The sequence below is a fragment of the Salmo salar genome, chromosome ssa01 (genome assembly GCF_905237065.1).
Source record: "Salmo salar chromosome ssa01, Ssal_v3.1, whole genome shotgun sequence".
Lineage (NCBI taxonomy): Eukaryota > Metazoa > Chordata > Actinopteri > Salmoniformes > Salmonidae > Salmo > Salmo salar.
Genome location: NC_059442.1, coordinates 113,558,737 through 113,586,623, shown reverse-complemented (window position 1 = coordinate 113,586,623; position 27,887 = coordinate 113,558,737).

The following is a 27,887-nucleotide window of genomic DNA, read 5'->3' as shown; positions in this document are numbered from 1 at the left end:
CCCGAGCACAATCCATCCAGAAAAAAAACATTTGGAGCTCAATCTGTTTTCCATTAGTTTTCTATGGCAATCCCTTTTTAATAGAAATAGTGGCTTCCACTAGATGTCAACAGTCTTTAGAAATTGGTTGATGTTTTTCCTTTGAGAAATTAAGAAGTAGCCCTTTCCTTTCTGAATGTCAAGCCAACTGTACTTTTTTGTTTGGTGCACGCGACCTGGCACTCGCTCCACTTTCATTTTATCTGCTATTGAACACAGTATATTCCGTCTTAAATTTTATCGATTATTTACGTTTTAAAATACATAAAGTTGGATTAGGAAAGTTGTTTGAAATGTTTGGACAAAGTTTACAGGTAACTTATTAGATACTTTGTAGGCATATTGGGCGAGTTGGAACCGGTGTTTTTCTGAATGAAACGCGCCAAATAAATGGACATTTTGAGGATATATAAAAGCAATTTATCGAACAAAGGGACCATTTGTGATGTTTATGGGACATTTTGGAGTGCCAACAGAAGAAGATCTCCAAAGGTAAGGCATGAATTATATCGTTATTTCTCCCTGATTGAAATCTGATTTTCATGTGTTGGTATGCTGGGCGCTGTCCTCAGATAATGGAGGGAAGTCAAAGCAGAGTGATCCTCTGACTGACAGTTGAAGTGAAGCCAAAGCAGAGTGATCCTCTAACTGACAGTTGAAGCAGAGTGATCCTCTAACTGACAGTTGAAGCAGAGTGATCCTCTGACTGACAGTTGAAGCAGAGTGATCCTCTGACTGACAGTTGAAGCAGAGTGATCCTCTGACTGACAGTTGACTGTTTGTTTGTTTGTTCATCTTCCGTGTATTACGTCAGCTTGGTCACATGACACATGACGTCTACAAGTTTGGATACACACCGAAACTCACTCACTCACTCACTCACTCACTCACTCACTCACTCACTCACTCACTCACTCACTCACTCACTCACTCACTCACTCACTCACTCACTCACTCACTCACTCACTCACTCACTCACTCACTCACTCACTCACTCACTCACTCACTCACTCACTCACATAGACACACGCGCACACAAACAAACACAAACGCACACAGACACACACAAACGCACAGCCCCAGGTCTGAAGGGATGATGTGGACCCCTTTACATCTGCCATTACTATTCACAGTTGTATCAGGATGATTCTGTATAAATAGTTGTATTTTCTTTCAAACCCGCTGGGCCCTTGTTACAATCTGCGAGGCCACACTGGTTGACACGACTCTATCAAGACTCCCTGGGAATATGCATCAAACTCTGCTTCATAATTTATGTAATGACATTTACTTGGACACTGATTAGCTAGCTACCTTATCAAATCCGTAATAAATAAAGACCTTTTATAACCCCTAGTTTATCATTCCTTTATCTGGAGTCTTTTTTAATTATATGACAAGATTGTAATGTAATCATTATGCAGAGCAGCAAGTGTCGGACTGGTGGTGCTAAACAGCCGGTGTCATAGACTGGCATAGTTCCTGCTTCCTCATTTGTCGTCTCAGCCCCTTAAACATTTAGAAAACAGAGTCAACACAAAGAAATGTTGCAGAAAAGAGGACTGGATCTCAGGGACTGAGACGACAGAGAGGACCGGATCTCAGGGACTGAGACGACAGAAAGGACCGGATATTGGGGACTGAGATGACAGAGAGGACTGGATATCAGGGACTGAGACGACAGAGAGGACTGGATCTCAGGGACTGAGACGACAGAGAGGACTGGATCTCAGGGACTGAGATGACAGAGAGGACTGGATATTGGGGACTGAGACGACAGAGAGGACTGGATCTCAGGGACTGAGACGACAGAGAGGACTGGATCTCAGGGACTGAGACGACAGAGAGGACTGGATATCAGGGACTGAGATGACAGAGAGGACTGGATATTGGGGACTGAGACGACAGAGAGGACTGGATCTCAGGGACTGAGACGACAGAGAGGACTGGATCTCAGGGACTGAGATGACAGAGAGGACTGGATATTGGGGACTGAGATGACAGAGAGGACTGGATATTGGGGACTGAGACGACAGAGAGGACTGGATCTCAGGGACTGAGACGACAGAGAGGACTGGATATCAGGGACTGAGACGACAGAGAGGACTGGATATCAGGGACGGAGGCGACAGAGAGGACTGGATCTCAGGGACTGAGACGACAGAGAGGACTGGATATCAGGGACTGAGACGACAGAGAGGACTGGATATCAGGGACGGAGGCGACAGAGAGGACTGGATCTCAGGGACTGAGACGACAGAGAGGACTGGATATCAGGGACTGAGACGACAGAGAGGACTGGATATCAGGGACGGAGGCGACAGAGAGGACTGGGTCTCAGGGACTGAGGCGACAGAGAGGACTGGATATTTAAAGTGACTAGTGATACATTTATTAAGTCAATTTATTTAACCTCCCTGGGCAAGGTGGGACGCAACAGCCAATGGAATCGCGTGGCGTGAAATACAAATACCTCAGAAATGCTATAACTTCAATTTCTCAAACATATGACTATTTTACACCATTTTAAAGACAAGACTCTCGTTAATCTAACCACATTGTCCGATTTCAAAAAGGCTTTACAGCGAAAGCAAAACATTAGATTATGTCAGGAGAGTACCCTGCCAAAAATAATCACACAGCCATTTTCAAAGCAGGCATATATGTCACTAAAACCAAAACCACAGCTAAATGCAGCACTAACCTTTGATGATCTTCATCAGATGACACTCCTAGGACATTATGTTATCCTCTATGGGCTAGGTGGGACGCTTGCGTCCCACCTACGTAACAGCCACTGGCAGCCTGTGGCGCGATTTTCAAAACGTTAAAAATCCTATTACTTCAATTTCTCAAACATATGACTATTTTACAGCTATTTAAAGACAAGACTCTCGTTAATCTAACCACACTGTCCGATTTCAAAAAGGCTTTACAACGAAAGCAAAACATTAGATTATGTCAGCAGAGTACCAAGCCAGAAATAATCAGACACCCATTTTTCAAGCCAGCATATAATGTCACCAAAACCCAGAAGACAGCTAAATGCAGCACTCACCTTTGATGATCTTCATCAGATGACAACCCTAGGACATTATGTTATACAATACATGCATGTTTTGTTCAATCAAGTTCATATTTATATCAAAAACCAGCTTTTTACATTAGCATGTGACGTTCAGAACTAGCATACCCCCGCAAACTTCCGGGGAATTCGCTAACATTTTACTAAATTACTCACGATAAACGTTCACAAAAAGCATAACAATTATTTTAAGAATTATAGATACAGACCTCCTCTATGCACTCGATATGTCCGATTTTAAAATAGCTTTTTGGTGAAAGCACATTTTGCAATATTCTAAGTACATAGCCCAGGCATCACGGGCTCGCTATTTAGACACCCGGCAAGTTTAGCACTCACCATAATCATATTTACTATTATAAAAGTTTGATTACCTTTTGTTGTCTTCGTCAGAATGCACACCCAGGACTGCTACTTCAATAACAAATGTTGGTTTGGTCCAAAATAATCCATCGTTATATCCGAATAGCGGCGTTTTGTTCGATGCGTTCCAGACACTATCCGAAATAGTAAAGAAGTGTCGCGCGCATGGCGCAATTCGTGACAATAAAATTCAAAATATTCCATTACCGTACTTCGAAGCATGTCAACCGCTGTTTAAAATCAATTTTTACGACATTTTTCTCGTAGAAAAGCGATAATATTCCGACAGGGAATCTCCTTTTCGGCAAACAGAGGAAAAAAATCCCAAAGGCGGGGCGGTCGGGTCACGCGCATAAGCCCAGTGTCCCTTGATCGGCCACTTGAGAAAGGCGATAATGTGTTTCAGCCTGGGGCTGGAATGACGACATTCTGTTTTTTCCCGGGCTCTGAGCGCCTATGGACGACGTGGGAAGTGTCACGTTAGAGCAGAGATCCTTAGTAAATGATAGAGATGGAAAAGAAGTTCAAGAAATGGTCAGACAGGCCACTTCCTGTAAAGGAATCTCTCAGGTTTTGACCTGCCATTTGAGTTCTGTTATACTCACAGACACCATTCAAACAGTTTTAGAAAATTTAGGGTGTTTTCTATCCATATGTAATAAGTATATGCATATTCTAGTTACTGGGTAGGAGTGGTAACCAGATTAAATCGGGTATGTTTTTTATCCAGCCGTGTCAATACTGCCCCCTAGCCCTAACAGGTTATCCTCTATGGGCTAGGTGGGACGCTAGCGTCCCCCCCGTGGTGCACTCCATCAACAGCAGGTGCATTTCAAGAGCGGCAAATTTGAATCCAAATAAATGTCAAAATTCAAATTTTTCAAACATACAACTATTTTACACCCTTTGAAAGATAAACATCTCCTTAATCTAACCACGTTTTACGATTTCAAAAAGGTTTTACGGCAAAAGCATAAATTTAGAGTATGTTAGGACAGTACATTTACAAGAGTTGTGTGTAATGTTTTGTCAATTCAAAGACAGGGTCACCAAAACCATAAAACCAGCTAAAATGATGCACTAACCTTTTACAATCTCCATCAGATGACACTCCTAGGACATTATGTTAGACAATGCATGCATTTTTAGTTCTATCAAGTTCATATTTATATCCAAAAACAGCGTTTTACTATGGCATTGATGTTGAGGAAATCGTTTCCCTCCAATAACCGGCAGTCAAGTCAACACCACAAATTAAATAATTAAAATTAGAAAACATTGGTAAAATATTATATTGTCATTTAAATAATTATAGATTTACATCTCTTGAACGCAATCAACTTGCCAGATTTAAAAATAACCTTACTGGGAAATCACACTTTGCAATAATCTGAGCACTGCGCCCAGAAAAATACGCGTTGCGATACAGACTAGACGTCATGTTGGGGAGATCTAAAATCGAAAATACTATGTAAATAATCCATTACCTTTGATTCTCTTCATCAGATGTCACTTCCAGGTATCACAGGTCCATAACGAATGTAGTTTTGTTCAAAAAAGCTCATAATTTATGTCCAAAAATCTCCGTCTTGTTAGCACATGATCTAAGCCAGCCGGACTTCTCGTCATGAACGAGGGGAAAAAATATATTTACGTTCGTTCAAACATGTCAAACGTTGTATAGCATAAATCATTAGGGCCTTTTTAACCAGAACATGAATAATATTCAAGGTGGACGAATGCATACTCTTTTATAACGTATTGGAACGAGGGTACCCAACATGAACTCGCGCGCCAGGTGTCTAATGGGCCATCATCGTTCCATGGCTCTTGTTCGGTCAGATCTCCCTCCAGAAGACTCAAAACACTTTGTAAAGGCTGGTGACATCTAGTGGAAGCAATAGGAAGTGCCAAAATATTCCTCAGCCCCTGTGTTTTTCAATGGGATAGGTTTAAAGGTAATACAACACATCAGGTATCCACTTCCTGTCAGAAAATGTCTCAGGGTTTTGCCTGCCAAATGAGTTCTGTTATACTCACAGACACCATTCAAACAGTTTTAGAAACTTTAGAGTGTTTTCTATCCATATATAATAAGTATATGCATATTCTAGTTACTGGGTAGGATTAGTAACCAGATTAAATCGGGTACATTTTTTTTATCCAGCCGTGCAAATACTGCCCCCTAGCCCTAACAGGTTAAACAATACATGCATGTTTTGTTCAATCAAGTTCATATTTATATCAAAAACCAGCTTTTTACATTAGCATGTGATGTTCAGAACTAGCATTCCCCCCTTCAAATGTCCGGTGAATTTACTAAATTACTCACGATTAACGTTCACAAAATACATAACAATTATTTTAAGAATTATAGATACAGAACTCCTTTATGCAATCGCAGTGTCAGATTTTAAAATAGCTTTTCGGCGAAAACACATTTTGCAATATTCTGAGTAGATAGCCCGGCCATCATGGCTAGCTAATTTGACACCCACCAAGTTTGGCCCTCACCAAACCCAGATTTACTATAAGAAAAATTGGATTACCTTTGCTGTTCTTCGTCAGAATGCACTCCCAGGACTTCTACTTCAACAACAAATGTTGTTTTGGTTCCAAGTAATCCATAGTTATATTCAAATAGCTCCGTTTTGTTTGTGCGTTCAGGTCAGTATCCAAAGGGTGACGTGCGAGCACATTTCGTGACAAAAAAATTCAAATTATTCCATTACTGTACTTTGAAGCATGTCAAACGCTGTTTAAAATCAATTTTTATGCTATTTTTCTCGTAAAATAGCGATAATATTCCAACCGGGCGACGTTGTCAGACAGGGCGCTTCCTGTATGGAATCTTCTCAGGTTTTGGCCTGCCATATGAGTTCTGTTATACTCACAGACACCATTCAAACAGTTTTAGAAACTTTAGAGTGTTGTCTATCCAAATCTACTAATTATATGCATATTCTCGTTTCTGGGCAAGAGTAGTAACCAGTTTAAATCGGGTACGTTTTTTATCCAGCCGTGCAAATACTGCCCCCTAGCCCCAACAGGTTAAGTGGCCAGAGAAATGAGTCTGTATGTTGGCAGCAGCCTCTCTGAGTTAGTGATGGCTGTTCAACAGTCTGATGGCCTTGAGATAGAAGCTGTTTTTCAGTCTCTTGGTCCCAGCTTTGATGCACCTGTACTGACCTTGCCTTCTGGATGGTAGCGGGGTGAACAGGCAGTGGCTCGGATGGTTGTTGTCCTTGATGATCTTTTGGCCTTCCTGTTACATCGGGTGTTGTAGGTGTCCTGGAAGGCAGGTAGTTTGCCCCCGGTGGTGCGTTGTGCAGACCGCACTACCCTCTGGAGAGCCTTGCGGTTGAGGGCGGTGCAATTGCCGTACCAGGCGGTGATACAGCCTGACAGGATGCTTTCGATTGTGCATCTTTAAAAGTTCGTCACATTTTTGGGTGACAAGCCAAATTTCTTCAGCCTCCTGAGGTTGAAGAGGAGCTGTTGCTCCTTCTTCACCATGCTGTCTGTGTGGGTGGACCATTTCAGTTTGTCCGTGATGTGAACGCAGAAGAACTTAAAACTTTCCACCATCTCCACTACTGTCCCGTCGATGTGGATAGGGGGTGCTCCCTGTGCTATTTCCTGAAGTCTACTATCATCCCCTTTGTTTTGTTGAGTGTGAGGTTATTTTCCTGACACCACACTCCGAGGGCCCTCACCTCCTTCCTGTAGGCCATCTCGTCATTGTTGGTAAACAAGCCTACCACTGTAGTGTCGTCTGCAAACTTGATGATTGATTTGGAAGCATGCATGGCCTCGCAGTCATGGGTGTACAGGGAGTACAGGAGACAGCTGAGAACGCACCCTTGTGAGGACCCAGTGGTGAGGATCAGCGGGGTGGAGATTTTGTTTCTGGAAGGTCTGGAAGACTCCTCTATCTCCTGGTAATACCCTGTCAGGAACCCCATCTCCTGATAATACCCTGCCAGGAAACCCATCTCCTGATAATACCCTGCCAGGAACCCGATCTCCTGATAATACCCTGCCAGGAACACCATCTCCTGGTAATATCCTGTCAGGAATCCCATCTCCTAATAATACCCTTTCAGGAAACCCCCATCTCCTAATAAAACCCTTTCAGGAACCCCCATCTACTAATAAAACCCTGTCAGGAATCCCATCTCCGAATAATACCCTGTCAGGAACCCCATCTCCTAATAATACCCTGTCAGGAACCCCATCTCCTGGTAATACCCTGTCAGGAACCCCATCTCCTGATAATACCCTGTCAGGAAGCCGATCTCCTGGTAGTACCCTGTCAGGAACCCCATCTTCTGATAATACCCTGTCTAGGAACCCCCATCTCCTAATAAAACCCTGTCAGGAACCCCCATCTCCTAATAAAACCCTGCAAGGAACCCCATCTCCTAATAATACCCTGTCAGGAACCCCCAGCTCCTAATAAAACCCTGTCAGGAACCCCCATCTCCTAATAAACCCTGCCAGGAACCCCATCTCCTAATAATACCTTGTCAGGAACCCCCATCTCCTAATAAAACCCTGCCAGGAACCCCATCTCCTAATAAAACCCTGTCAGGAACCCATATCTCCTAATAATACCCTGTCAGGAACCCCCATCTCCTAATAAAACCCTGTCAGGAACCCCATCTCCTGGTAATACCCTGTCAGGAACCCCATCTCCTGGTTATACCCTGTCAGGAACCCCCATCTCCAAATAATACCCTGTCAGGAACCCTAATCTCCTAATAATACACTGTCAGGAACCCCCATTTCCTAATAATACCCTGTCAGGAATCCCATCTCCTAATAATACCCTTTCAGGAATCCCATCTCCTAATAAAACCCTTTCAGGAACCCCCATCTCCTAATAATACCCTGTCAGGAACCCCATCTCCTAATAAAACCCTGTCAGGAACCCCCTACTCCTAATAATACCCTTTCAGGAACCCCCATCTCGTAATTAAACCCTTTCAGAAATCCCCATCTCCTAATAAAACCCTGTCAGGAATCCCATCTCCTACTATAACCCTGTCAGGAACCTCATCTCCTAATAAAACCCGGACAGGAACCCCATCTCCTAATAATACCCTTTCAGGAACCCCCATCTCCTAATAAAACCCTGTCAGGAACCCCATCTCCTAATAAAACCCTGTCAGGAACCCCCTACTCCTAATAATACCCTTTCAGGAACCCCCATCTCGTAATTAAACCCTTTCAGAAATCCCCATCTCCTAATAAAACCCTGTCAGGAATCCCATCTCCTACTATAACCCTGTCAGGAACCTCATCTCCTAATAAAACCCGGTCAGGAACCCCATCTCCTAATAATACCCTTTCAGGAACCCCCATCTCCTAATAAAACCCTGTCAGGAACCTCATCTCCTAATAAAACCCTGTCAGGAACCCATCTCCTAATAATACCCTGTCAGGAACCCCATCTCATAATAAAACCCTGTCAGGAACCCCATCTCCTAATAATACCCTGTCAGGAACCCCATCCCCTGTCAAGAACCCCCATCTCCTGATAATACCCTGTCAGGAACCCCATCTCCTGATAATACCCTGTCAGGAACCCCCATCTCCTAATAATACCCTGTCAGGAACCCCCATCTCCTAATAAAACCCTGTCAGGAACCCCATCTCCTCATAAAACCCGGTCAGGAACCCCCATCTCCTAATAAAACCCTGTCAGGAACCCCATCTCCCAATAAAACCCGGTCAGGAACCCCCATCTCCTAATAATACCCTTTCAGGAACCCCCATCTCCTAATAAAACCCTGTCAGGAACCCCATCTCCTAATAAAACCCTGTCAGGAACCCATCTCCTAATAATACCCTGTCAGGGACCCCATCTCCTAATAAAACCCTGTCAGGAACCCCATCTCCTAAAAAAACCCTTTAAGGAACCTCATCTCCTGATAATACCCTGTTAGGAACCCCCATCTTCTAATGATACCCTGTCAGGAACCTCATCTCCTGATAATACCCTGGCAGGAACCCCATCTCCTAATAATACCCTGTCAGGAACGCCATCTCCTGGTAATACCCTGTCAAGAACCCCCATCTCCTAATTAAACCCTGCCAGGAACCCCCATCTCCTGATAATACCCTGCCAGGAACCCCATCTCCTGATAATACCCTGCAAGGAACCCCATCTCCTAATAAAACCCTGCCAGGAACCCCATCTCCTAATAATACCCTGACAGGAACCCCATCTCCTGATAATACCCTGTCAGGAACCCCATCTCCTAATAAAACCCTGTCAGGAACCCATCTCCTAATAATACCCTGTCAGGAACCCCATCTCCTAATAATACCCTGTCAGGAACTCCACCTCCTGGTAATACCCTGTCAAGAACCCCCATCTCCTAATAATACCCTGTCAGGAACCCCATCTCCTAATAATACCCTGTCAGGAACCCCATCTCCTGATAATACCCTGTCAGGAACCCCCATGTCACGACTCCCGCCGAAGTCGACCCCTCTCCTTGTTCGGGCGGCGTTTGGCGGTAGACGTCACCGGCTTACTAGTTGCCACCGATCGATGTTTCACTGTTCGTTTGGTTTTGTCTTTATTGTGTACACCTGTTTTGAGTTTCCCTAATTATGTTCATTATTTAACCTCTGCATTTCCTGTTTGTCTTGTCGGTGATTGTTTGTCCGTTTAGTGTAGTTGGAGGTGTTTTCTCCAGACTATGTATTTTTTATGAGAAGATGGATTTGAATAATTTTAGTAAACACGTTTTGTTTACCTTCATCCCTGTGTCCTGCGCCTGACTCCTCCACTTCTCTAAGAAGATCCGTTACAGAATCACCGACCACCAATGGAGTCAGCAGGAGCAGCCAGTTCTCCTAGTCATCTAGAGGAGCACGTTCAGCAGCAGGCTAAAATGATCCAGGATCTACTGACGGCCATGGATGGCGTGCTGCTGACCATGGAGAGAGTGGAGAGAAATGGATGTCCCGTCAACCCAGCCACACCACCGCCCGGCACACCTCTGAATCCTATCCAACCGCCGTCTGGATCCGGTGGGATTCGGCTCTTGCTCCCGGGAGCGTATGACGGAGCAGCTGCCGGGTGTCAGGGGTTCCTACTCCAGCTAGAGCTCTACCTGGCGGCTGTCCGGCCGCCGCCCTCGGGACGCGAGAGAGTGAGCGCCCTCATCTTCTGTTTGACTGGTAAAGCCCTAGAGTGGGCCAACGCTATCTGCGAGGTGGAAGACCCGACTCGGGAAAACTACGAGGATTTCTCATGCCGCTTTCGGGCAGTGTTTGATCATCCACCAGAAGGAAAAGCGGCGGGAGAGCGCTTGTTCCATTTAAAGCAGGAGATGAGGAGCGCTCGGGAGTTCGCACTGGATTTTAGAACTCTGGTGGCTGGTGCAGGATGGAATGAGCGGGCCCTGATCGATCACTACAGGTGTGGTTTGCTAGAGGACGTTCGTAGGGAGCTAGCCTGCAGGGACACCACCCTCCACCTGGACCAGCTGATGGACTTATCTATCCAGCTGGATAACCTGCTGGCCTCCCGCGGACGTCCGGATCGGGGTCCGTTGGTTCCATCCTCCAGTCCCTTAGACCCAACACCAATGGACTTGGGCGGGGCTGGTACTAGGGAGACCGGAGGGGAAACCGTTCCATGCACCAGAGGTGACCGCAGAGGACACACTGCTGGTCGGTGCTGGGGAGGTTTTCCAGGTCGTCGAGGTGGTAGGCGGAACACTGGTGGTTCATCTCAGGTGAGTAGGCACACGACTCACCCAGACCCCCTGTTGCTCACATGTGGTTGTCTATAAGATTTCCGGGGTTTTCCCCGCATTCCCAGCATAAGGCGCTAGTAGATTCAGGCGCAGCTGGGAACTTTATAGATCGGTCTTTGGCCAATAGATTAGGGATTCCTATTGTTCCCGTTGATGTTCCCTTCCCTATACATGCCCTAGATAGTCGTCCTTTGGGGTCTGGGCTGATTAGGGAGGTCACAGTTCCCATTGCTATGGTGACGCAGGAGAGTCATGAAGAGAGTATTAGTCTCTTTCTGATTGACGCTCCTGCGTTTCCCGTTGTATTGGGGCTTCCCTGGTTGGCTTCTCATGATCCTATTATTTCGTGGCAACAGAGGGTTCTCAAGGGATGGTCCTGTCAGTGTTCAGGGAGGTGTTTAGGTGTTTCCTTAGGTGCCACTATGGTGGAAAGTCCAAACCAGGTGTCCACCATGCACATTCCCCCTGAATATGCCGATTTGGCAATCGCCTTCTGTAAAAGGAAGGCGACTCAATTACCACCCCATTGACCGGGGGATCGTGCGATAAATCTCCTGGAGGGTGCTGCACTTCCCAGGAGTCACGTGTATCCTCTGTCACAGGAGGAGACGGCGGCTATGGAAACATATGTTGCTGAATCTCTGGGACAGGGATACATTCGGCCCTCCATTTCACCTGTCTCCTCAAGCTTCTTTTTTGTGAAGAAGAAGGATGGAGGTTTACGCCCGTGCATTGACTATCGAGGTTTGAACCAGATTACTGTGAAATACAGTTACCCGCTACCTCTGATCGCCAGTATGACAGAGTCATTGCTCGGGGTGCGCTTCTTTACAAAATTGGACCTCAGGAGCGCGTACAATCTGGTGCGTATTAGGGGAGGGGATGAGTGGAAGACGGCATTTAGCACTACATCTGGGCACTATGAGTACCTCGTCATGCCGTATGGGTTAATGAATGCTCCATCCGTCTTCCAATCATTTGTGGATGAGATCTTCAGGGACCTGCACGGGCGGGGTGTAGTGGTGTATATAGATGATATTCTCATATACTCCACCACCCGCGCTGAGCATGTGTCCCTTGTGCGTACGGTGCTTGGTCGACTGTTGGAGCATGACCTTTACGTCAAGGCGGAGAAATGTCTGTTCTTTCAACAGTCCGTCTCCTTCCTTGGGTACCGTTTGTCCGCGTCAGGGGTGGAGATGGAGGCTGACCGCATTTCAGCCGTGCGTAATTGGCCGACTCCAACCACGGTAAAGGAGGTGCAGCGGTTTTTAAGGTTTGCCAACTACTACCGGAGCTTTATCCGGGGCTTTGGCCAGGTGGCGGCTCCCATTACCTCCTTACTGAAGGGGGGACCGGTGCGGTTGCGGTGGTCGGCTGAGGCGGACAGAGCTTTTGGTAACCTGAAGGCTCTGTTTACCACGGCTCCAGTGCTGGCGCATCCTGATCCCTCCTTAGCGTTCATAGTTGAGGTGGATGCATCCGAAGTTGGAATAGGGGCTGTGCTATCTCAGCGCTCGGGTAACCCACCAAAACTCCGCCCCTGTGCTTTCTTTTCGAAGAAGCTCAGCCCGGCGGAGCGAAACTATGACGTGGGGGATAGGGAGTTGTTAGCTGTTGTCGGGGCTCTGAAAACGTGGCGACATTGGCTTGAGGGGGCTAGACACCCTTCCCTCATTTGGACTGACCACCGAAATCTGCAGTATATTCGGGCAGCGAGGAGACTGAACCCTCACCAGGCTAGGTGGGCTATGTTTTTCACACGCTTTTCTTTCACTCTTTCTTATAAACCAGGTTCCCAGAACGTCAAGGCAGACGCACTGTCCCGGCTGTATGATACAGAGGAGCGGTCCACAGAGCCCACTCCCATAATTCCAGCCTCATGCCTGGTGGCACCGGTGGTATGGGAGGTGGACGCAGACATCGAACGGGCGTCACGTGCAGAACCCACTCCCTCCCAGTGTCCCGTTGGGCGCGTGTACGTGTCGTTTGATGTTCGCGATCGTTTGATCTGTTGGGCCCACACATCACCCTCCTCTGGTCATCCTGGTATAGGTCGGACGGTGTGCTGCCTTACGGGGAAGTACTGGTGGCCCACGTTAGCCAAGGACGTGAGGGTTTATGTCTCCTCCTGTTCGGTATGCGCACAGTGCAAGGCACCTAGACATCTGCCCAGAGGGAAATTACAACCCCTTCCCGTTCCGCAATGACCGTGGTCACACCTATCGGTGGATTTCGTGACGGATCTTCCCCCGTCACAGGGGAACACCACGATCCTGGTCGTTGTGGATCGGTTTTCTAAGTCCTGCCGTCTCCTTCCTTTGCCCGGTCTCCCTACGGCCCTACAGACTGCGGAGGCCCTATTTACCCATGTATTCCAGCACTACGGGGTGCCTGAGGATATAGTCTCTGATCGGGGTCCCCAATTTACGTCTAGAGTCTGGAGGGCGTTTATGGAACGCCTGGGGGTCTCGGTCAGTCTTACCTCAGGGTTCCACCCCGAGAGTAATGGGCAGGTGGAAAGAGTCAACCAAGAGGTGGGTAGGTTTCTGCGGTCCTATTGCCAGGACCGGCCGGGAGAGTGGGCATCATTTATCCCTTGGGCAGAGATGGCCCAAAATTCCTTACGCCACTCTTCCACTAACCTTACCCCTTTTCAGTGTGTGCTAGGGTATCAGCCGGTCCTGGCACCATGGCATCAGAGCCAGATCGAGGCTCCTGCGGTGGATGAATGGTTTCGGCACTCGGAGGAGACATGGAACACTGCCCATGTACGTCTGCAACGAGCCATCAGGCGGCAAAAGGCGAGTGCCGACAGCCACCGCAGTGAGGCCCCGGTTTATGCACCGGGGGATCGGGTCTGGCTCTCGACCCGAAACCTGCCCCTTCACCTGCCCTGCCGGAAGCTGGGTCCACGGTTTGTGGGGCCATTTAAAGTCCTGAGGAGATTGAACGAGGTTTGTTATAGGTTACAACTTCCCCCTGATTATCATATTAAACCCTCGTTCCATGTGTCTCTCCTCAGGCCGGTGGTAACTGGTCAGCTCCAGCAGTCGGAGGTACGGGAGGTTCCTCCGCCCCCTCTGGACATCGAGGGGGCTCCGGCATATACCGTACGAGCCATTATGGACTCCAGACGTCGGGCGAGGGGCCTTCAGTACCTTGTGGAGTGGGAGGGATATGGCCCGGAGGAGCGAAGCTGGGTACTGGCGGAAGACATCCTGGATCCATCGTTAATCCAGGATTTTCATCGCTTCCGTCCGGATCGCCCTGCTCCCCGTCCTCCGGGTCGTCCCCGAGGCCGGTGTCAGCGCGCTGCTGGAGCCGCGCATCAGGGGGGGGTACTGTCACGACTCCCGCCGAAGTCGACCCCTCTTCTTGTTCGGGCGGCGTTCGGCGGTCGACGTCACCGGCTTACTAGTTGCCACCGATCGATGTTTCACTGTTCGTTTGGTTTTGTCTTTATTGTGTACACCTGTTTTGAGTTTCCCTAATTATGTTCATTATTTAACCTCTGCATTTCCTGTTTGTCTTGTCGGTGATTGTTTGTCCGTTTAGTGTAGTTGGAGGTGTTTTCTCCAGACTATGTATTTTTTATGAGAAGATGGATTTGAATAATTTTAGTTAATACGTTTTGTTTACCTTCATCCCTGTGTCCTGCGCCTGACTCCTCCACTTCTCTAAGAAGATCCGTTACACCCCATCTCCTAATAAAACCCTGTCAGGAACCCCATCTCCTAATAATACCCTGTCAGGAACCCCCATCTCCTAATAAAACCCTGCCAGGAACCCCATCTCCTAATAAAACCCTGTCAGGAACCCCCATCTCCTAATTATACCCTGTCAGGAACCCCCATCTCCTAATAAAACCCTGTCAGGAACCCCCATCTCCTAATAATACCCTGTCAGGAACCCCCATCTCCTAATAAAACCCTGTCAGGAACCCCATCTCCTAATAATACCCTGTCAGGAACCCCATCTAGCTGATGCCACAATGTGTTGCACTGTTTATTTGTTGGACTTCCTTCACGTTACAGGACATTTCATTTGCTGCTGTAGCAGGCCTGAACTGTCTCTCTGTCACTCATGTCTGTTGTTTAATAAATTACATATTTCAATAAGCTCAAATTAAATGAGTCTCAAACAATTCCTGATTTTGGAATTATCTTTTAAAAGGGGACCTTGCATTCTATGACAAATTTTTTGTATTAAAAAAAAAAAGAAAAGTACATTTGTAACTTATTGGTCCCGTAGCTACACCTCCCTGTACATTAGGAAACTAACCACATTGTCTACCTCTGTCGTCACTGGTCCTGTAGCTACTTCCTGTCCATTAGGAAACTAGCCACGTTGTGTACCTCTGTCATCACTGGTCCTGTAGCTACTTCCTGTACATGAGGAAACTAGCCATGTTGTGTAGCTCTGTCATCACTAGTCCCGTAGCTACACTTCCCTGTACATGAGGAAACGAGCCACGTTGTGTAGCTCTGTCATCACCTCCTCCAAACAAAAGGTAATGAAAGGAAAAGCTGGACCAAAATAACATGTTGCCCTTGTCGTTGCCAAAACAGACGGTCAACCATACCTTTCATGTAATCCTGCTGACAACTAAAGGAAGAGCTGGGGCACATGGAATTATTGAGTCCATGAAATCATTCTTTGAAAACAATAGGATCTGAGAAACATTGCATGACTTGGAACAGCATGGCTAATTTTACACCTCTGGACACCGGCATGAACATTTCCTGTTGTTCTGTGTGCTGTTTGAGTTGACACGCTTCGCTGTGCTTTGGTTGGGTTTGCTGGTCATGTCACCATTAAATACCACAGTTTAGTAAACACACTGACTGTGGTTCTTTATCACATTCATAACTGTCAATACAATCCCCCTCTTGTTATCATCATGAGCCAGAACACCATGAACTTGTCAAACAGAAGGGGGACTGGACTGAGAAGAGAATATATAACTTCATCAATCTCTTCATGAGTTTTAAGCAGAAAGGGGGACTAGACTGAGAGGAAGTAGATCATGTACCTTTATCAATGTCTTGCTGAGCTTTAAGCAGAAAGGGGGACTAGACTGTGAGGAAAGTAGATCATGTACCTTTATCAATCTCTTGATGAGTTTTAAGCAGAAAGGGGGACTAGACTGAGAGGAAGTAGATCATGTACCTTTATGAATCTCTAGATGAGCTTTAAGCAGAAAGGGGGACTAGACTGAGAGGAAGTAGATCATGTACCTTTATCAATCTCTAGATGAGCTTTAAGCAGAAAGGGGGACTAGACTGAGAGGAAGTAGATCATGTACCTTTATCAATCTCTAGATGAGCTTTAAGCAGAAAGGGGCACTAGACTGAGAGGAAGTAGATCATGTACCTTTATCAATCTCTTGGTGAGCTTTAAACAGGAAGGGGGACTAGACTGAGAGGAAGTAGATCATGTACCTTTATCAATCTCTAGATGAGGCTGATGTGATATATGAGGCATGCGTGAGAGAGAGACTGTGTGCATAAGTGTCCTGTTAGTTCCAGCAGAGGGGGCTCCTTGCTTTACTGGCTACCCAGAGCATTAATAAGTCTGATTAATGAGAGGGATTCTCATCATGTTGTGGCATGGCTTCCTCCTTATGTCTTCGTCTCCCCCCATGAAACATCTTGACTCTGATCCTACAGAGTGATAAACCACCAAATCCTCTGGCAGTGGTTTGTCAATCTCAGGGGGAGAGAGGTTTCGTCTCACTATATCTGTCTTTCTTTCTTTCTTTCTGTCTTTCTTTTTTTTCCTCGCTCTCTCTCGCTCTCTCTCTTAACACACAAGTACACACATACACATTTTTAAGTTCAAACACTTCACAATTTGGAATTTACAGAGTTAAGGTATATCGTTGCAATATGGACTCTTTGCCTGTTTTCTTACAGATACCATACCTGCTGTTCTATCAGATGTATTGCTGACTGTCTAATATCTATGTTGACTGTATACTATCTATGCGGACTGTCTACTATCTATGCTGACTGTCTACTATCTATGTTGACTGTCTACTATCTATGCTGACTGTCTACTATCTATGTTGACTGTCTACTGTCTATGTTGACTGTCAAATATCTATGTTGACTGTCTAATGTCTATGTTGACTGTCTACTGTCTATGTTGACTGTCTACTATCTATGCTGCCGGTCTACTATCTATGTTGACTGTCTACTCTCTATGTTGACTAACTACTCTCTATGTTGACTGTCTACTATCTATGCTGACTGACTACTATCTTTGTTGACTGTCTACTGTCTATGTTGAATGTCTTCTATCTTTGTTGACTGTCTACTATCTATGTTGACTGTCTACTCTCTATGCTGACTGTTTCTGCTAGATGTTGTGTTTTGTCCATGCGTTTCTGTCCCTGTGTTGTGATGTCTGTTCTCATTGTGCTCTAACTGTTCTTCATTTCATTGTGTGTTTGCTACATGTCTTTGTCATTCTGGGTTGTCATGACAATCTTCTACACTGAGTTTAATGTTATAATTTTTATTTTTATTTTATTGCAAGTTTATTTTTTCCCAGTCGTCACAGGCCAGGCCATCATAGTAAGTAAGGTGTTCTTCATTCTCACCTGGATAAATGAAGGTTACAGAAATAAATACAAATATATATATACAGATTGTCTATCTACAAATATGGTGAAATCCGTTTTTTATGTCTGGCTTTTTAAGTGGATCATTAGACAGGATTATAGATCTCCCCATTCCTCTACCACTAACAGGAGAAAAGATCTCTCCATTCCTTTACCACTAACAGGAGTATAGATCTCCCCATCCCTCTACCACTAACAGGAGTATAGATCTCTCCATTCCTCTACCACTAACAGGACTATAGATCTCCCCATTCCTCTACCACTAACAGGAGTATAGATCTCCCCATCCCTCTACCACTAACAGGAGTATAGATCTCCCCATCCCTCTACCACTAACAGGAATATAGATCTCCCCATTCCTCTACCACTAACAGGAGTATAGATCTCCCCATCCCTCTACCACTAACAGGAGTATAGATCTCCCCATTCCTCTACCACTAACAGGAGTATAGATCTCCCCATCCCTCTACCACTAACAGGAGTATAGATCTCCCCATCCCTCTACCACTAACAGGAGTATAGATCTCTCATTCCTCTACCACTAACAGGAGTATAGATCTCTCCATTCCTCTACCACTAACAGGAGTATAGATCTCTCCATTCCTCTACCACTAACAGGAGTATAGATCTCTCCATTCCTCTACCACTAACAGGACTATAGATCTCCCCATCTCTCTACCACTAACAGGAGTATAGATCTCTCCTTCCCTCTACCACTAACAGGAGTATAGATCTCTCCATTCCTCTACCACTAACAGGAGTATAGATCTCCCCATCCCTCTACCACTAACAGGAGTATAGATCTCCCCATCCCTCTACCACTAACAGGAGTATAGATCTCCCCATCCCTCTACCACTAACAGGAGTATAGATCTCCCCATTCTTCTACCACTAACAGGAGTATAGATCTCCCCATCCCTCCTACCACTAACAGGAGTATAGATCTCTCCATTCCTCTACCACTAACAGGAGTATAGATCTCTCCATTCCTCTACCACTAACAGGAGTATAGATCTCTCCATTCCTCTACCACTAACAGGAGTATAGATCTCCCCATTCCTCTACCACTAACAGGAGTACAGATCTCCCCATCCCTCTACCACTAACAGGAGTATAGATCTCCCCATCCCTCTACCACTAACAGGGGGTGGAGGAAGGATCAAGCCTGCATGGTAAAGGAGAAAGCTCTGACACCTAACAATGGTTTCCTACAAACCTTTTTGCTTTATCATCAATTACTGTCCGACTTCAATAGTGGCTGGTGAGGATTTGTCTTCCCGCTGTGTTGGCTAATCTGGCCGTGATTTGTCTGCTGTTTTAATTCATAAATCAGATCTTGTTTTATAACTGCATGCTTTAATGATATTTGGCTAATCCCCTTTTCCCTCTCTGCTAAGAGACTAGCCTTAGGGTTGAGTTAGCTGTGAAGGCCATGCAACTGAAACAAAGCAAAACACAGAAATTAGATTAATGTCCAATTGTTGTCCTCCGTGTCCTAGAGAGTTGTTACACAGCTGTTTGCCCTGAAGTGAATCAAATAACAATGTTTAGTCTATTGTCATCTGATGTGAAACCTTTTTTATCATTGATACGGTGAATTAAAGATCCTTTTTGTTCCAATGCATATGCCATGTACACCATAGATTACAAGCCCCCCTTCGCCACAGCCAAGCCACCCCTTAGCTACCCCAGATAAACATACCCGGTGCCGATTAGATGGTAATTATTTGATGATAGAGGTCACACTGGAAACATTTAAGAGGTTGACGCTGTACTGCTTTGACTTGCTAGCCCCGGAGTACTGATTACCTTCTGGATGTTTGCCTTGGCCGTTAGTAAGAAAATGGAATTCAAATATCCCAAAGTCTACAACAAAGAGCATTCACACATTGGCTGTGCCCTAAATCACATTCTATTCACTATATAGTGCACTACGTGTGACCAAGGCCCATATGCGCTATATAGGGAATACAGTGGCGTTTGGGAAGCACATATTGTCCTTAAACAGCTGCATTAACCGCCTATCACTACTACATGGTTTGAATAATTCTAATGCTGCTTGCTGGATGTTTATACAACGGAGCAGTTTGAGTCTTAGAAATCCCATCTTGTAAATACCACGGCCTGGTGGGTGGGTGGATGGATGGAAGGAGGGAGGGAGAGAGGGAGAGAGGGAGGGAGGGTTGAAACTGACTCAGATAACTTTATCTGTGGAGCCTGGGACTGAATTCAAAGGGTGTTTAACCCAATATTCCAGATCACTGCAATGTTCTATTTAGATCTGGGGTTGGAGTCTCTGCCCATATTTATGTTGCTTTAAGAGTCTCCAGCTCAACCAGCAGGGATAAGACTGCAGAGGAACCTAAACCAAGCCAGCTCACAAAACATACATGAATGGAGGAAAAATAAACAACAAGCTTATAACAATCACACTAAGATAGGGATCTGATTTCAGCTGCTCTCAGACCACTAAGATAGGGATCTGATCTGAGCTGCTCCCATAACACTAAGATAGTGATCTGATCTGAGCTGCTCCCAGGACACTAAGATAGGGATCTGATCTGAGCTGCTCTCAGACCACTAAGACAGGGATCTGATCTGCGCTGCTCCCAGGACACTAAGACAGGGATCTGATCTGAGCTGCTCCCATAACACTAAGATAGGGATCTGATTTGAGCTGCTCTCAGACCACTAAGATAGGGATCTGATCTGAGCTGCTCCCATAACACTAACATAGGGATCTGATCTGAGCTGCTCCCAGGACACTAAGATAGGGATCTGATCTGAGTTGCTCCCAGAACACTAAGACAGGGATCTGATCTGAGCTGCTCCCATAACACTAAGATAGGGATCTGATCTGAGCTGCTCCCAGGACACTAAGATACAGATCTGATATGAGCTGCTCCCAGGACACTAAGATACAGATCTGATCTGAGCTGCTCGCAGGACACTAAGATAGGGATCTGATCTGAGCTGCTCCCATAACACAAAGATAGGGATCAGGGCCCATACCCACAAAGCATTTCAGAATTGGTCATAGGAATCCTGTTAAAACAACAAAACAAAAAAAACTCCCAGCTCAGAGTAGATTTTAGCATGATGTAAAGACACTGCTCAGAGTAGATTTTAGTATGATGTTAAGACACTGCTCAGAGTAGATTTTAGTATGATGTTAAGACACTGCTCAGAGTAGATTTTAGTATGATGTTAAGACACTGCTCAGAGTAGATTTTAGTATGATGTTAAGACACTGCTCAGAGTAGATTTTAGTATGATGTTAAGACACTGCTCAGAGTAGATTTTAGTATGATGTTAAGACACTGCTCAGAGTATATTTTAGCATGATGTTAAGACACTGCTCAGAGTAGATTTTAGTATGATGTTAAGACACTGCTCAGAGTAGATTTTAGCATGATGTTAAGACACTGCTCAGAGTATATTTTAGCATGATGTTAAGACACTGCTCAGAGTAGATTTTAGCATGATGTTAAGACACTGCTCAGAGTAGATTTTAGCATGATGTTAAGACACTGCTCAGAGTAGGTTTTAGTATGATGTTAAGACACTGCTCAGAGTAGATTTTAGCATGATGTTAAGACACTGCTCAGAGTAGATTTTAGTATGATGTTGAGACACTGCTCAGACAAACTCTGAGACAGGAGTTTGCACCCTCGACAACTACTATGATTATTATTATTTGACCATGCTGGTCATTTATGAACATTTTAACATCTTGACCATGTTCTGTTATAATATCCACCCTGCACAGCCAGAAGAGGACTGGCCACCCCTCATAGCCTGGTTCCTCTCTAGGTTTCTTCCTAGGTTTTTGGCCTTTCTAGGGAGTTTTTCCTAGGGAGTTTTTCCTAGCCACCGTGCTTCTTTCACATGCATTGCTTGCTGTTTGGGGTTTTAGGCTGGGTTTCTGTACAGCACTTTGAGATATCAGCTGATGTACGAAGGGCTATATAAATACATTTGATTTGATTTGATTTGAGTAAAATCAGCACCAGAACTCTACCGTCTGTGTGGGAATATACAGACGGTGAATACCTGACTACCTGCAGTTGATTTATGGAATCTGAAATGCATTAGGCTACTTATTATGGACATCTTAACTACAACAGCACTTAGATTGACAGATCTGAGCCCGCCCGGTTGATCGGTCGATCAAACAGACATGTCAAACTGAAAGTCAGATCTGGGATGTTATTGTGGAGCTGAGGACGTGGTTATCATTGAAAATTATATGATTAGGGTTCCAATGATGGGGACAGGTGTTTTTGATAGTTTACATTTTAATGAAGTTATGCTGAGTTGTGAGTATATTACCATCTATGATTTACATCGTACGTTGTCTTAGCATGCTTTCAGTTGTAATTTACAGATTTAATGTGACCAGTTTCTCACATAAGGAAAATAATCCTGCAGCAACAGGAGATGTGAATTATTATGTGTATTATAATGAATTGCATTTTTATTTTTTTTAGGGGTTGATACATTTTCCATTAGAGCAAATCAAGTCTGACATTTTACAGTGGAAATTACAAAATATAGATGCCTTTTAAAACGCCTTTTAAAATCTTGATTAATAAACTACGGCATTGCATTGCCTGCAGCAAATTAAGTGAAAACAACTGTAGCTAACAGGGTTGCTAGGTGTTATGATGCTATGCAATTCTCTATGCTATTCTTTTCATTTCATCAACCAATTACACTGAACAAAAATATAAAGCGACATGTAAAGTTTTGGTACCATGTTTCATAAACCTGTCACCTGTCACCTGACAGGTGTGGCATATCAAGACAATGATTAAACAGCATGATCATTACACAGGTTCACCTGTGCTGGGGACAATAAAAGGCCACTCTAAAGTGTTCTGTTTTGTCACAGAACATAATGCCACAGATGTGTCAAGTCTTGAGGAGCATGAAATTTGCTGTTGCCAGAGAATTGAATGTTAATTTCTCTACCATAAGCCATTTTAGAAAAGTTAGCAGTACGTCCAACCGTCCTCACAACCGCAGACTACATCTATGGCGTCGTGTGGGCGAGCGGTTTGCTGATGTCAACGTTGTGAACAGAGTGCTCCATGGTGGAGGTGGGGTTATGGTGTGGGCAGGTATAAGCTACAGACACCGAACACAATTGCATATTATTGATGGCAGTTTGAATTCACAGAGATACCGTGATGAGATCCTGAGGCCCATTGTTGTGCCATTCATCCGCCATCATCACCTCATGTTTCAGCATGATAGTGCACAGCCCCAAGTTGTAGGATCTGGACACAATTCCTGGTAACTGAAAATGTCCCAGTTCTTCCCATGGCCTGCATACTCAACAGACATGTGACCCATTGAGCATGTTCCTGCCAATATCCATCAACTTCACACAACCATTGAAGAGGACTGGGACAACATTGTACAGGCTACAATCAACAGCCTCGTCAAGCTTATGAAAAGGAGATGAGGCAAGTGGTGGTCACACCAGATACTGACTGGTTCTCTGATCCACACCTCTATGTTTTTTTTAAGGTATCTGTGACCAACAGATGTATATCTTTATTCCCAGTCATGTGAAATCTATAGATTAGGGCCTAATGAATTTGTTTAAAATTGACTGATTTCCTTATGTGAACTATAACTTAGTAAAATCTTAGAAATTCCTGCATGTTGTTCAGTATACATGACAGTACAGTGACAAACATACACAACAAATTGAGGGCTTCTATAGACCTGCAGTATACCAAGCTGGTTCCGGGGTGTCAAACCTATCAGGCTGTTTATTAAGTTCTCTGTTCCATCTTCTGTCTCCGTTCAGACCTCACTGTGTGACACAATGACTAAATGGATGGGGAAGTGCTGATATTTATTCATAGAATTCATTGTAGCAGAGGCTCTAAGCATTCTGGGGCAGAGTCGGCAACGGCACCCTATTCCCTATGCAGTGCCCTACTTTTGATGGATCCTGGTCAAAAGTAGTGCACTAGGGAATATAGGGAATAGGGTGTCGTTTACGTATATGGAGTAGAGGCATTGTCCTTCTCTGCTCACTACAGTACTATCAAGAAGCCTCTGAGTCCAATACTGTACCAGTACAGTAACACCAGCACTCACTGTAACTGCATGTAGGGACCTCCCATTCATAGTGTTTGAGTCTGCTTCACTCCCTAAGGCGGCCTGAACTCTCCTGATTAAATGTTGGTAATAGAGATTTGATCTCATTAAATGATCATAATATGGGACTTGTCCTGTATGGACCCGTTATGTTACCTGGTCCCTAACAATATATACCACTTGGCTAAAAGTATGTGGACACCTGCTCGTTGAATATCTCATTCCAAAATCATGGGCATTCATATGGTGTTGATCCCCTTTTGCTGCTATAACAGCCTCCACTCTTCTGAGAAGGCTTTCAACTAGATGTTGGAACATTAATACGGGGACTTGCTTCTGTTCAGCCACAAGAGCATTAGCGAGGTTGGGCACTGATGTTCGGCGTTCCAGTTCATCCCAAAGGGGTTCAACGTGGTTGAGGTCAGGGCTCTCTGCGGGCCAGTCAAGTTCTTCCACACTGATCTCCACAAACCATTTCAATATGGACCACGCTTTGTGAATGCGGGCATTGTAATGCTGAAACAGGAATGGGCCTTCCCCAAACTGTTGCCATGAAGATGGAAGTACAGAATCATCTAGAATGTCATTGTATGCTGTAGCGTTAAGATTTCCCTTCACTGGAACTAAGGGGCCTAGCCCGAACTATGAAAAACAGCCCCAGACCATTATTCCTCCTCCACCAAACTTTACAGTTGGCACAATGCATTGGGGCGGGCAGCATTCTCCTGGCATCCGCCAAACCCAGATTCGTCTGTCAGACTGCCAGATGGAGAAGCGTGATTCATCACACCAGTGAACGCTTTTCCACAGCTCCAGAGGCCAATGGCGACAGCTTTACACCACTCCAGCCAATGGTTGGCATTGCACATGGTAATCTTAGCGTTATTCCATGGCTGCTCGGCCACGGAATCCATTTCATGAAGCTTCCGATGAACAGTTCTTCCAGAGGCAGTTTGGAAATTTGATGAACTGACTCGTTGGAAAGGTAGCATCCTATGACGGCACCACATTGAAAGTCACTGTATGGGCTATTTCAGTAAGGGCCATTATACTGCCAATGTCTATGGAGATTGCATGGTTGTATGCACAATTATATACACCTGTCAGCAAAGGGTGTGGCTGAAATAGCCGAATCCACAAATTTCAAGAGGTGTTCTTACACTTTTGGTTATGTAGTGTAGTTCTGATGGATTACAGTGGTTCTTCCTTTAAAAGTTGTGGCGTACTGCAGCACAGCTTGCGTGGTGCCTCAGAATTCTATGGCACCTTATTTAAGTGTCAGCCATTGTTGCCAGAATGACGCAATTTACCACAATCTGCCACCATCTACCACAAACCGTCGTGGCATAAAGCTCCAAACTTTTAAAGGAAGAACCAGTGTAAATGAATATGTTTCACAGCACATCCTACGGGTACAGTAGTAGGCTTGCTGTTTGATTTGATCAATAATTGACCTTTGAACTCTCCTCTCGCAGACAGGCCTGAGGTTTTATCTAAACTAGACAGACCCTTTGTGGTGCCTCTTAAACTATAGGAACTCCCGAGACGCCTTCATTTAAACATTCAAACCTCCACAAAATACAGTTGTGGGCCATTTTCACCCTTTCAACCTACTCAATATCAGCCATTTCCCAACCTCAACCTGTTCAATATCAACCCTTCCCAACCTGTTTAATATCAGCCGTTTCCTAACTTCGACCTGTATAATCTCAGCCGTTTCCCAACCTGTTCAATATCAGCCGTTTCCCAACCTGTTTAATATCAGCCGTTTCCTAACTTCGACCTGTATAATCTCAGCCGTTTCCCAACCTGTTCAATATCAGCCGTTTCCCAACCTGTTTAATATCAGCCGTTTCCTAACTTCGACCTGTATAATCTCAGCCGTTTCCCAACCTGTTCAATATCAGCCGTTTCCCAACCTGTTCAATATCAGCCGTTTCCCAACCTCAACCTGTTCAGCATCAGCCCTTCCTGACCTGTTCAATATCAGCCGTTTCCCAACCTCAACCTGTTTTATATCAACCGTTTCCCAACCTCAACCTGTTTTATATCAGCCGTTTCCCAACCTCAACCTGTTTTATATCAGCCGTTTCCCAACCTATCCAGTGCATATGCATAATCCTGGTGACTGTCACTAGTGTTCTTACAGAGGAAGTGGAGAGTGTTGCTGTGGCAATGCATTCTGGCAGGGTATGTGATTGATCTCTCTCACCTGTATAAATAGTTCCTCTGTCTGATGGAAAAGATGGCCAATACTTTACTATAAGGTCGGCTATAGGGAGTTAATAATATAATAATCCAATACATTTGCGATTCAACTCATGATGACATGGCAGGAAACCTCAGCTCTCACCTTTGTCATTCTGTCCCCATTAAGAATGACCTCTGAGGTGTTAGTGGCTCGAGCTGCTTCCTCCTACCACTGACTCTATTGTTCGTCAATTATTTATGACAGATTCTCCTCACACAGTCAGTAGGGAAGTCAATGCAAGTGGCTATTTTCTGGTTGGTAGTTTGTCCCTTATAGGGCCACCGTAGTAAAGGGCCCTCGAGGAGTCATGTTCATATTTTGAAGTTAATAGAACAGCGACGGTGTCATGTTAAAGCTCTAAACGTCTTTATAACGTCTTTATAAGTTATCTAGAAACTTTATAGACTCTAACATCATCAGTCAGTACATGGACTAGAAACTATATAGACTCTAACATCATCAGTCAGTACATGGACTAGAAACTATATAGACTCTAACATCATCAGTCAGTACATGGACTAGAAACTATATAGACTCTAACATCATCAGTCAGTACATGGACTAGAAACTATATAGACTCTAACATCATCAGTCAGTACATGGACTAGAAACTATATAGACTCTAACATCATCAGTCAGTACATGGACTAGAAACTATATAGAATCTAACATCATCAGTCAGTACATGGACTAGAAACTATATAGAATCTAACATCATCAGTCAGTACATGGACAAGAAACTATATAGAATCTAACATCATCAGTCAGTACATGGACAAGAAACTATATAGAATCTAACATCATCAGTCAGTACATGGACAAGAAACTATATAGAATCTAACATCATCAGTCAGTACATGGACTGTTTTGACTTGTTGACTTAATTAAAAAACAAGATGACTAGCGTCAAAAAATAACAGTGATTATTTTCCGTTTGGAATGTGATGTTTTAAAAGCTTTACCCAGACTCTCCCAGTTAGCTAAATGGTTGGAGTCAAACACTGTTATGTTATGTGACTGTATGCACGGTACGACATTTACATTTGAGTTATTTAGCAGATTTACAGGAGCATTTAGGGTTAAGTGCCTTGCTCAAGGGCACATCGGCAGACATTTCACCTAGTCGGCTCGGGATGCTGTGTGTGTGTGTGTGTGTGTGTGTGTGTGTGTGTGTGTGTGTGTGTGTGTGTGTGTGTGTGTGTGTGTGTGTGTGTTAAAACACTTTTTAAGTGTAATTCTCATTAAAAAAATCTGTCTTTTGAAAATATTGACAAAATATGCTGATGAAACGAAACTTTAAAAAAATGTAAACACACTCTGGTTTGCAGAAGTGGAAAGGGGAGACTAATCAGTCAAACAGATAGAGAATGACTGAGGTAATAAAACAATATTTAAGTCAAACAGAGAGAGAATGACTGAGGTAATAAAACAACAGTCTTTAACAGAGAGAGAATGACTGAGGCAATAAAACAGTATTTAAATCAAACAGATAGAGAATGACTGAGGCAATAAAACAGTATTTAAATCAAACAGATAGAGAATGACTGAGGTAATAAAACAGTATTTAAGTCAAACAGATAGAGAATGACTGAGGTAATAAAACAGTATTTAAGTCAAACAGAGAGA